At 40.4% G+C, this 12,922-nt stretch overlaps 1 protein-coding gene and 4 non-coding genes across 5 annotated transcripts in view; 1 reads left to right on the forward strand and 4 right to left on the reverse strand.

Moving 5' to 3' along the window:
• LOC115057438 (NLR family CARD domain-containing protein 3-like) overlaps positions 1–12,922 on the reverse strand; it is a 217,258-nt gene that overhangs the window by 181,980 nt on the left and 22,356 nt on the right. The window lies entirely within an intron of this gene.
• On the reverse strand, positions 1,328–1,401 carry trnat-agu (transfer RNA threonine (anticodon AGU)). Its single transcript has one exon. It is a non-coding gene; the product is annotated as a tRNA-Thr (tRNA).
• trnad-guc (transfer RNA aspartic acid (anticodon GUC)) lies at positions 3,736–3,807 on the reverse strand. The gene has a single exon. It is a non-coding gene; the product is annotated as a tRNA-Asp (tRNA).
• On the reverse strand, positions 4,603–4,793 carry LOC115058492 (U2 spliceosomal RNA). The gene has a single exon (XR_003842094.1). It is a non-coding gene; the product is annotated as a U2 spliceosomal RNA (small nuclear RNA).
• On the forward strand, positions 6,243–6,324 carry trnas-uga (transfer RNA serine (anticodon UGA)). The gene has a single exon. It is a non-coding gene; the product is annotated as a tRNA-Ser (tRNA).

Raw genomic sequence — 12,922 nt, forward strand, 5'->3', positions numbered from 1 at the left:
TTTGTTTGTTTTAAACATATTCTTATTTGAGAGAATCAGCACTCATCACAGTAATTTACAGTGACAACCCTCCCTCTGTCTTTTCTTTCAGCCTACCCATTAAGATAACTGAGTATGTGCTAACTAATTCAGATGTTCTTTACCCCCACACCCTAAAAACTGATAAAACTTGCCATTGACTTCTGAAATCACCAACACTATCCCAACTAATAGCACTTACTGCTCTCAGAACACAAGTCTGTGCTTCAGTTCGGGAAATGTTGACGAAAAATTCACTCACTCAGCTGATCTGAAGAAATCTATCAAAACTGGTTTTAATACCATCCAGGACAACCGCAAAGAGAAGCACTTGTACAAAAGGAAGTTGTTTTTGTCAGTCAGCACTGCCCCAACAAGTAGCACTTACTGAATTCAACAGTCAAGTTAGTGCTCAAGTTAAGGTAACATTTGTGACTTTCAAACTACTTCCTTATCCCCCACCGCCCATATCACTGATAATACCTGCTGTCCTGGTGATTGAAGAAAGGAAGGAATGGCATTCCTACGCAGATTCCACAGAGATGGGATTCGAGTTGCTGCAGCTCAGCTAGTACTAGTACTTGACGTAACTTCATTATGATGTTTAGACGTGAGTTTAAAAAAAGAGGCCAAAGCATTAGGAGTTTGCCTTTGAGTGGACTTCAATGGCTGCTGTTTTGTCATCACATGTACACTTGTGTTCACTTTGGTAATTTGGTAGGATGACTACACAGGATAAATTGCTCCAAGCTGATTGGATAGTTGAGAGATCAGGGTGTTGCACAAGATAAGTACTTCCTGAAGTACGCTGAAGATGACGGGGATTGAAGGCAGGGCCTCATACATGCAAAGAATGCACTCTACCACTGAGCTACATCCCCTGCATGGTGCACAATGCCAGCTGGAAACTAATCACTAAACTGTTACAAAGGAAATGATCAATATGCAGTCTTTGCTCTGATCATTGTAACTTTGTGTTATTGTTGTATCTGATAAGTTAAGCTGTACTTCTAATGACCACCAGGGGGCAGTTCCACTGGTTGGAAAAAGACTTCAGACTGCATTGAAGTATATGGAGAGAACAACACCAAGTTCTGAGATGCTGCTTGTGGCCAGTATGGGGGGTGCGCTATTAGCACCACGCTCTAACCAGCTGAGCTAACCGGCCTTCCAAATCCATCTCTTCCACAAAACGTCAGGATGTTCCAAAGGGAGACATGAAGACTCTGCAGTTACCTGATTGGTCAGAAAGTTTTAATGAAACTCCTGCAGAAGAAGTTACATGAGTTTATCTCAACAACCTTAAAACAGGTGCTGCTGGGATTTGAACCCAGGATCTCCTGTTTACTAGACAGGCGCTTTGACCAACTAAGCCACAGCACCACTATGATGCACAGAAATGTACAGAGGATCTTAAAATATTCCAGCATAAGTAGCTGACCATCATGACTCTTACAAGACAGGTGCTTTGACCAGCTAAGCCACAGGTCACCTGCACTTTTGGTAACAGTCAGAGCTCCAGATACAATAACTGATTGTAAAACCCATAATGTCTTGTAGCCAACAGAAGTGCCTCACTCTCATGACTCTTACCAAAGTTTGTCTCCTATGAAAAGGCACTTGGCAACATGGCTTGTGGAAGACTCATGGTTTCATTATTTCATAGATCAGTGTCACCTATCACTGCTGTGGAGTCTATAATGTGAACCACTAAAGGTAAGAAGCTTCATCTTCTGATGCTCTACCGACTGAGCTACTCAGGCTTCTGATTGGTGTATAATTAGCTGTATAATTAGTTTCTATTCTCTTTGCTCTCTTTTTCCTCTTTCATTGTTAAATGGCAAAAACAACATTAATTCTTGGAGCCATGTTTTCTTCAGATCTAACCCGGATCACTCCAGTCAGAGACACTGATGAAGTCTTTGTGCATAAGTGCTTCTCTTTGGGGTTGTCCTGGTTGGAATTTGGACAAAAAAGATGAGGAATGTCATTCCTTCTTTTCTTCAATCACCAGGACAGCAGATATTATCAATGATATGTCAGAATATGTCAGTCTTTCATGTTCAAGGCCCATTTGTGCAGGAAAGAGTCTGGCACCTCAGACCACTGAGCCATCCTGACACGTGTATCCAGCTGCTACTCTCTGGTGAGGAAACAGAAAAGTTAATGATAGCTTTGGTAGGACAGTGTCAGCTCTCTCTCTCCCTCTCTCAACCCAACAGGTCGAGGCAGATGGCCGCCCCCCCTGAGCCTGCTCCTGCTTCAGCAGTTTTTCAGCAGCACTGATTAACAGGAAAACATAAAGAAAGCCCAATATTAACACTGCACAGATTATAGAGATTCTCTAACATGCTCTTTCATGGAATCGAAAACAACCAACCGTTGTTGGCAGGACTCGAATCGGCGGGGGGAAACCCCAAAGGATTTCTAGTCCATCGCCTTAACCACTCAGCCACAACAACTACACAGAGCCACTGAGCCTTATATCATAGGTGATAGAGCTATAGATCTCTAAAAGGAAATAAAAGGAAAGGAAATATTTTTCATAACATGCGCCCTCCACCTAAAACAGAGCAGAGGCCCTGTGAGCAGAGAGGAGGCTTCATCAGACAGTTTCTCTTTTCAGCTCAGAGCCTCTGTGGTTAGGTAAATATCCAAAGAGGATGTAGCTCAGTGGTAGAGGAGCTGCCATATTTCAGGTATTCTGCCTCCTCTTTCATCCAAACAGTTAAATATTGTTTAAAGTTTGTGAGGTTGGATGCTGCACGCTGACTGGTTGTGTGTCCAAGATTCTTCAAAGATGTCTTTCTGTCTTCGTAACTTCGCGTTACATTAAAGATTTAAAGGTCCCTGTTTCAATTCTGTCCTGTTTGACTGCAGCTTTGCATTTTCATTTGGACCCCAGGAAGAGTAGCTGCTGCCTGAGTGACAGCTGCTACTCCAAAGCCAACCCAGGGACCTGCTGTTTCGCTCACTTGTTGCTGTATCTCCAAAGAGCTAAAGTCTTGTGGAGTTTGTGGGCATCGATCCCACTACCTCTCACATGCCAAACGAACCCAAAGTGGTACCATGATGCATATACTGATCTTTATTTGCATGTGCACAGTGTGATTCTATATATTTTTATTTTGGCAGGTGACCAATTGTCTGCTAGTTTGTTCTCACGACTTTGGTAGCTGTGAAAGTATCTCCAGGAGTAAAATGATTAAATCAATACCTCGTTTTAATTGACAATTTCTGTATTACATCAGAGGCCCTTTGTGGTGCATATACTTATCTTTATTTGCATTTGTATCTGTATACACACTGAAATCCTCCACAAAATGAAGGACTCTCCACCTGGAGCAGAGGACCAGAGTCTGTGATCTGACTTCATTCATTTTAACATTAGAAAAAAGCTGCAGATGATTATTTAAATTTCTGTGTTTATATTCAACAATGTATTTGAATTAAAGTTGATATCTTTCTATAATAATCCATCATGGACTGCTGGACACTTTCATATCAGTAAAGACATTCAGAGTGTTTCAGAGTTTCTGTCATGATACAGACAGACAGATCCAGTGTCCCAGAGAGAGAAGAGTCCCGACACTCCCTGATCTCACTGCGGGGTGGTCACGTGGTTCACGTCAGCCCGCTGAGCTGACCGGAAGAGAGCTACAACGGAGTCCTCTGGTTAATAACATATTATTCATGTTATAGGAAAGCACACGTGCTCTCCCCGTCGGGGAATCGAACCCCGGTCTTCCGCGTGACAGGCGGAGATACTGTCCACTATACTAACGAGGAGCTGCGAAGAGACTTTTAGCACTCATTCATTTGAAGCGAACTTGAGAGAGTGACGTATGAATCTGTGTCGCGTGGGAGATCAATGAAAGGCAGGAAATGCCTTTGATCTCCAGTGACGTCACACAGTCTCGCTGTGGAGTAGTGCATCAGTGAAACATTCATTCATACGCGAGGACATCACGTATATTGTTGGAATAGAAAATCTTATTTTTTCTGTGTGTGCTCCTGAGAAAGAGGCTCAAATCCAAACCCAGGAGACAGAAGTTGAGTGAGTCAGTGAGGAAGAAGCTGCTCGTTCTCCTTCAACAGTTTGATCTGAGGAAAAGTCACTTCCTCTTTTCAGGAATCAACTTCTACCATCTGTCCACTAGATGGAGATAACTGAGCATCAACTGAGAACTGAGTTCTTCATCATCTGGAAACAGACAGCATTGTTTTCTTCAGCTGGAGCTCTTTGTTCAAATCTACATTGAGATTCAGAGCCAAATGTTTTTCCTTTCCTGGATTTACTTCATCATTTCAGTCACTCTGTGGATTCAGCTGACAAATGCAAAACACAACCAACATTTAAACGATGACATGTGGAAACAAAACTTTATTGATTCAGTCTGGTCAGCAGAATATAACCTGATGAAATCAGCAACATTAAACTGATGTTTCTACATGAATGCATCGCTGATTCTAAAACCATAAACTGAACATGAACACTCTGTACACTCAGCGTTACACACATGAAGACAACATCATGTGTTTAAGGTGATGTTGAGCTGAACAGGACTTGTATTGAACACACAGAGAGAGTGCACCGTTCCTGGAGATACTGCAATACCAGGTCGATGCGTGGAGTGGACGGAGCAAGCCCCTATTCCATCTCCCTGTTCCAAAAATCTATTTAATATATGGTCCCCGGGTAGGGGACGTATCAGATATTAAACTGATAAGAACAGATACTACACTTGATCTTAGCCAAAAGGCCGAGAAGCGATACCGCTCAGCTGTCGGAGGTAACGGAGTGTTTCTCCGCACCGACCCGCTCAGTGAGGGGTCAGAGTCGGCTTCAGTAACAACATCACTCCGAGAGAGAGACACAAACAGAAGACATGAAGAAACGAAGGAGGGATCAGAAAACAACCACAGACATGTTATTTTCACAAAGTTACGTTGTAGAGCAAAGAAAACGTCTCTTCTTGGTCACCTGTAAAACTTCATATCTATGTCAATTTAGCAGCTGAATATTATTGTGAAAACATCAGTTTGTCCTCTCATGTGATTGGCCTCATGGTGTGTCCATCAAATTAACCCCCCTGTCTGCACGGATTCTCTGAAGATTCGGCTCTCCTCGACTGGACTCGGCTTTTTTCGACCGAAAGCGAGAATAATAAAATGAGTTACTTTGTCATCCACAAAATAAAACCACAAATGACTGAACAGCTACGTATTTAAAATAGCATTCAAAGTCATTTTAATCAGAATTACAGCCATAATTTTATCTTAACATAAAGTCCGTTATATCCGCTTAATGCTAACATACAATGGAAAACGCCATAGACCGGCTAACGGGATTAGCATCAGTACCGCGATCATTTTAAAGCGTCAGTGAATTTATTCCAACTCAAACATGGCAGTAATACAGATATGTACAACAACACTTACAGACATGTATTCTCTCAGCTCTTACAGAACAATAAAACAGCAGGAATTTAGTTTCTATCGGTCTGTTTCTGTCTGCTACTCGACATCATTAAAAACCTCCTGTCACACTACTGACCCCTTCAGATGAAGGAAAAAACTGTATTCTACATATTAATACATTTGCCTGCAATGGTGTTATTGTGGTCAGCATAGCTGCCTTCCAAGCAGTTGACCTGATTTCGATTTCTGGCCATCGCAGTTTCCTGTTATCCTTCCTCAAATCTGAAGCATTATCCCCAAAAACCCCGACCTTAACACTAGAGGAAGGTTAATCTTTTTTCTGTGATCTGACGAGTCCTTCTTTAAACTTGCAGGACTAGTGTGTTTCATTTAACTATACATAAAAAACTATAAATCAAATATAATCAAATCAACTATAAATCAAACTAAACAGAAGTTGAAAGCCTGCTCCCTGCTCTTCCTCCAACAATACTCTGCTCCACTTCTTCTGGGCCTTCCTCTCCATATTTGGTTTTCTGCCAGCATAACCTGCAACCAAAGTATGAAATGATTAAAAGTGTGAATAGATACATTACTGACACCCGCTTACAATCAAGCACAATGTTTGTTCCCAAATGGCCTTTTGTAACAATCATTACTCAGACAGCAGGAAGTGTACTTCATAGAAGTAGCCACATGAACATTTTTCTTCCATGGGAAGTGAAGGCAGCAAGAGCCTGTCATTTGAGGAGGAAACTCTCCAGGCTGGAAAATGCTGAGTCATGGTAGCGTAGCTGCGCATGGTTGTTGTGGCCGAGTGGTTAAGGCGATGGACTTGAAATCCATTGGGGTTTCCCCGCGCAGGTTCAAATCCTGCCAACAACGGTTGGATGGATCACAGCATGTTCTGGTTTCATTCAAATTGGTTACTGGCTGCTTCTGGTTATGTTTGATGAACAGCTTCCAGCACAAAAATCATGCTACACGTCAGGAGAAATGACACTTCCTGTCTGTTTTCTGAGTGCGCTCAGAACAACTTCATTCTCAAATCACATCCTTAGCTCCAACCTACATGGAGCTGAGGATGTGTGTGACGTCACTGGAGATCAAAGGCATTACCTGTCTTTAATCGCTCTCCCACGCGTGACACTCGTGTCAGATGGATGAGCGCATGCGCACAAAGACGCACATGACTCGTTTCGCGAACGAATGATAAATGGCAAATAATAATGACAAATAATAAATGAAAAAACCCAAAGATCCAACTCAGTTTGAAAATATTTTTAATCTTTAATTAAATGTAAATCATTTAAAAATGTTGAACTATTTACATTTAAACCACATAGACAAGTATGAAGGATGATACAACAGGATGTAAATGAAAATCCTAACAGTTTTAGTTCGTCTTTGGTTCAGATTGGCATGAAGAAAAACCAAGTGGCTCAGCTTTGATTGCTTTCTTGGTTCCTTTTTAGGACAAATAAGGAGAAGGAAAGAGTCGAAGTGAATGAGAATATTCTCTCGTGATCACAGCTGAGGCTCCCTCCCCCTATAACCTGATTGGTCCTTCCATGTCCCCTCAGTTGTCATTGGCTGTCAGTGGTGTCAGTCATTTGGAGTGACAGCGCGTTGTGTAAAGTTGTTTAAGTGGCTACAGCTCGACATTTTGTGAGAAAATGGAAAACAAAATAAAACTTAGAAATGAACTGAAAAGAGGAGCAGTGCCGAAAACAAGTTCAGGAAGTTGTGCTGCAAGCTAAATGCTGTAAATTCACCAGTCTGAGTTTTGAAACAAACTTCCGTCTTCCTGCAGCACCTGTAGCAAATATTCACCGGAGTTCAGGTAAGAACTTTAATGAGAACTTTAACGCAGAATTTCTGTAAAGTTGTCTTTTCTCTGTTTGCATGTGAAACTGTTCTTAAACAACATTTAATCGACATGTTGAGCAGAGAACTCCTTGTTGAAGGTCGTTACGTCGTTATGCTAACATATCTAAGTTAGCTAATTTGGTTAGCATGCTAACTTTGTTAATTTAGCTAGCATGCTAACGTATCTTAATTAGCTAATTAGGCTTCGTTAGCATGGAAAACATTTCTCGCTGTTGCAGTTACTGCCTCAGTTTGAACTCGAATTAAAGACTTGTTCTTTCAGAGGAAACAGAGCAGCTCAGTGTAGGTCAGCAGGCTGAAGTCCTGTTAGTCAGAGCACACCTGGACCGACAGGTGAAAATACAGAGAAGAAGAAATTGACTTGGTGTTTGATTATTTCTCCTCAAAGACAGTTGATGATGTGTAAACTTGATGACCTGATGAAGACATCACTGAATCTGATGACAGCAGCAGAAGGTCCCTCTCTGTGATGAAGTGATGATGAGGGTTGTTTCTTTTTGGGTGATGTTGTGGGGAGGAGGTTTGTCCACATCTGGTTTTGGATGGCTGGCTCCTGTGTTCAGGGGGAGGACGTGGAGATGCTTCTGTCTCTCTTTAGCCTGATAAAGGAGGAGGGTTGGAATTGTGACAAACAAGAAATGAAGAATAGACAGAGGACAGTTCATTTGTAGTTCAAAACATATTTAGGGTGTTTTTTTTCGGTAACTGATAAACAACTTTTCTTAACAACATCCAAATGTTAGAAACTCAGTGCTGCTTGGAATATACAACACATATAAAACACAACTTCTCTCAATGAAAAGCAGCAGTCAGTACAGTCTGGATACAACAGTGGTCCAGGCTGCATCATGTATGTTTATATTGAATGTGGTGGAGAGTTAATATTATAATCCCAGTAATTTACTCATTGACAGAGCCTGTGATTAATTTCCCAGAATTTTTGCAGCTTTTGTGAGCTGCAAGTCTGTTGCTTTTTGTTCATTTTATTGGTTGATAGTCTTTCTGTTTTCTTAATTTTACAGTTGTGAAATTCAGTATTGTGTCTTCTCCATGTGGTCGGTTGGTCAAATGCAGCAAACCCAGCCCCTTTTATGTGAACGTGCACGGATCAAGATGGAAAAACCAGGTTTGATTATCAAGTTGATAACCAGCTTTGTGGATCACTAAAACAGATCCCAGACATGTTAATCCAGCTTTGTGATACAGGCCTCTGGTTCCTCAGTGTCTCTTAGCTCTTTGAAGGAGGCAGCATCTTTTGAAGAGACACCCTGATCTGCAGTGGTCTAGTCCCAGGGTGATCTGCTGATATGCTGATGCTGAAGATGTTATGTGTCTCACCAGAGAACTCTAGATATACACTGTAGAAAAACAAACTGTCCCCTTACACACTGTAGACAAACACACTTTAAAATATACCATCCTCATAAACGCTCTCATACATTTAGCCACTATGCCATTTCTAATCTGATCATTGTAGACAAACATAACTGTGTATCTGAGCATGTGTAAAAATGTTTTCTAATCGTATTAAAAGATAAAGGATCATTTATTTGTCCCATATTGTACAACACATAATATAAATCAAAGGTCATTGGATCTTTGTGATCTACCTGATATGGTTTTATTATTACTGTCTGTTAATGATTGACTTCAATTCATTCCAAAGTTCAGATTTGCTGGGGTATGAGATTTTCCTGTAAGTCATATTTAGTTTTACACAGAGAGCTCAGACTGTGTTTGGATCAACAACTTTAGAAAACCTCCTGCGGTCAGACATACATGGATATATTGTCTTAAGTTTTTTTCATGGAAGCTGCAGTTAAAGTTCACCTTCACTCATCAGCTGCATGAAGATCAGTTCGACCATCAGGTAACATAACCAACAGCCTTCATCCTGTTTGTGTCAGTGAATGTTGAACTGATTTAAAAACAGATTGTAAAGTCAACAAAATGGAAATATTAAAATTAAGATAAGATTTAGCTGCATTGACATATAAAATACTGAACTTTACTCCTTCTGACTTCTACAAATCAAGAAATAATATATTATTGAGGAAATTATATTTACAAATTTGATTTGAAAACTGATAATTTGATGCTCATATCTGGGGCCTTGATGATCATTTTCAACCAGCTACCTTCTCAGATATATTTACGAACTGAGAAGGGCTGTTGAAGAGTTGAAGAACATGGCAGAAAGACAGGAAGATAGACGAAGTGATAAAAGAACACAAACTTCAGTTTTGTAACCCTTAATATTCACTATTAAAGAAAACTGTTAAAATAATTTAAATGTTGCAGTCAGTGAATTCTTTAATCGTGATGATGAGCCAGCAAACTCCTCACAGCTCCCTGTTCAGATTCCAGATAAAGAGGGTTGGTTGTGGATGATGTGGTTACTTATTAACAAGATCTCTTCAAATGTTTGTGATAAAGACGTGAACTCATAAAATTTAAATAAAAACATCAGCATGCTATCAATTAACCCAGCAGGATGCTTTCTGACAATTCACTTTAATGTATTTCTAACCATATCTGCTCATGAAATATAATATCTCTAAATAACAATTTAAAATGTTAAAAGGGTTTTTGGCTTTCAGGACTGATTTACTCTGATGCACATTTCGGACCAGATACCTGACATCTCTTCCTAAATGCAAGTGCATCAATGTCTGGGGTTAGGCTCTGGGCTGAGGAAATCCTCAGAACTGAGTGAAAATGTTCATCAGGGAGACGACTCCATAGTGGTGATTTGTTCATCGTCATCAAAGAGATCAAATCAAATCAGATTCATTTGTATAGCACCAAATCATAACAAACATCAAGGCACTTTACATATATAAAGACCAAACTCTTTTTATAAAATTATTTACAGAGACCCAACAGATCCCCCAATGAGCAAGCACTTGGCGACAGTGAAGAGGAAAAACTTCCTTTAAGAGGCAGAAACCTCGGGCAAAACCAGGCTCAGGGGGGGCGGCCATCTGCCTCAACTGGTTGGGTTGAGTGTGGGATTGGGAGAGAGAGAGAGAGAATGAGAGCAAGAAAAGGGGATATTCAAACAGGTGTAGGCAGGAACATGATGCTGCAAGGAGTTCATGGAGTAGTAGTACAGAATTCATGGGGATAAGGGAGCACCAGGTGTTGCAGGAACATGGGATGGCGATGAGTCACCACCTGCAGGATGAGGACAGGTACAGAGAGGAGAGGAACTGGGAGAGAAAGAGACTTTGGCAGAACATGGTTAGTAAATCCAGTACACATGCTTAGAACTGGGTGAAACAGGGATTTCATGCAAGGGAAGGGAGAAAGAGAGTTGATGCTCAGTCCTTCCCCCAGCAGCCTAGGCCTATAGCAGCATAGCTAAAGAGGAGAAGAGGAGCCTGATAACTGAATGATCTGTAGAGAGCATTTGAGCAGCTTGGGCACGGAGTTGGGGCAGTGTGTCGGGGAGCAGCACCCACAGACTCATGCTTTGACTTGAGCGTGTCACTACACTGGATTTCAGTCAGCTCCATTTGGAGGTTGACTGGGGCACTTTCCACATCAACCGCAAACGGATTACTGAGCAGTCCAAATCTGCATTTCTGCTTCAAACCTGGCGCTGATTACACTGAGTTTCTCAGCGAACTGAAAAGATTTCTGATATATCATGTGCATTTCTTCATTATTATTATTATTATTATTATTATTATTATTTTTTTTTTTTTTTAGGAGAGATCTGTAAAATTACGTCATATCTTATGAAAAATTACATTTGAATACAAAAAATATGTGAAATTACTGTAAAAAACTTAATGATAATGTAATATTATATTATCGTTAATTACTTGTAATTCTAAAGGTAAATCTTAAAATTTCAGCTAGCATCTCTTAATTTACAGTTGTTCTCTTATGGAAAACAGTAAAAAAAACAACTTGTATGCAAAAGTGCAGTTAAAGATGTACAAATACAATAAATTGTCATTCAAAAATATTATTTTAATATAATTAATTAACTAATTTTAAACGTAAAACATGAAATTGCTGCAAATCCATAAAGTTACTGACATCTTATTGTTTTATTTGAAAATAGGAAAAATCTCTAAAAATAAAAATACATAAAAATATTTATTTTTTTTTTTTTTACAGTGCAGAGAACAGAGAAAAGCCCTCCTGGAGCTCAGCAAGAAGAGGGAGTCAGTGCCAGAGCTGGCCCCCATGTTGGGGCCCTCCTGTGGCCCTGTAGCAGCCCTGCTGCAGGTAAGTGAACCAGAGCAGGATTTTCTACATGAGGGGGACAAAAGATGCACCAAGCAGTGTTATTTTGGCAGCAAGTTTGGATTTAGATTGGCTGCAGTCTTTTCACTAAAATGTCACTTCGTGTTTGTCATATACACCGGTTCAGTTTCACAGCAGTCAGGTTCCAGATTGTCCTTAAAGAGGACTTTGGATGTGTTGTTGACCAATAGCAATACTAAAACAACAAACCGAAGTTATTCTGGCACAGACTCAGTTTGGACTGGTTTTAACGTCACTCTGTTTCATACTTTGGACTCTGAAGTTATGAGGGTGTCTCTTTTCCTCAGATCAGACACCAGGACTGATGAGGGAGAACAAGCAGCTTCTTCTCTTCACATGAAGCTGGAAAGTGTCAGAAAGTCTCCCTGAAGTGAGTTCAGCAGGTGAGAATCTGTAAATGTGTGAACAGGATCACTGTGATCACATTGTGTTGTTTCACTGTTTGACTGGACAGGAGAACTTTTTTCTTTTTTGGATCCTGTCCTGTTCAGCAGTTGGGGCAGACAATATGAACGCTCCTGGTGCCTCGTTGTGCTGACATTTTTCTCTGTGTGTCTCTGACATACTCCTTCTGTTGCCATTTAAGTTTAACTTTATGGGCAATGGTATTGGTTTATTGATAAAAATATTCAACTGAGTTTCAGGATTGGGTAGAATGAGAGAGCAAAGGCAGAAGGGGGGGGGGGGGGGGGGCACACACATAACATAGGGAAGACCCATGCACTGACCCGCAGGAAAACACAGGAGCAGCAGCCCCTGACCGGTGGCGGCCCTCAGAGACACACAGGAGACAAAGGACCCCAGGCCTTCTGTATAACATAACATGTCTGCTTTCAGATATGTAATAATAATAATAATAATAAGAGTTTCTCTTCGACGATGATTTAAGGATCAGTTGTATTAACGGCCATTAATAGAATCAACAGAGCACGTCTGTTCAGTGTGAGTTGACAGAGTTTAGTGACAGAACTGGTCTGACAGCTCAGATCATGACTGAGGTATTAGTTCTTTAAAAGATCAACATCTATAATTATCACTAACACTGAAACAGACTTGTCTTTGCTTAAACTGTGTATGATTTCTCAGAAACACAGTATCAGAGTTTGGATAATAAAACAGATGTATTATTGAATTTATTTCCAATTTATTTCACCAAGATAATCCACCCTCTATCAATACAGTTGGGCTAAATTTGAAAACAAATACAACTTCTGTGTGATAAAACAGATTTGGAATTATCAAACAATAAATAAAAGCCTGAGTATCATTACCAACCATATCTGTTTCTTCATTTTATTCTTGTTCTAATATA

This window comes from Echeneis naucrates, chromosome 2 (genome assembly GCF_900963305.1).
Source record: "Echeneis naucrates chromosome 2, fEcheNa1.1, whole genome shotgun sequence".
In the NCBI taxonomy this organism is placed as follows: Eukaryota; Metazoa; Chordata; class Actinopteri; order Carangiformes; family Echeneidae; genus Echeneis; species Echeneis naucrates.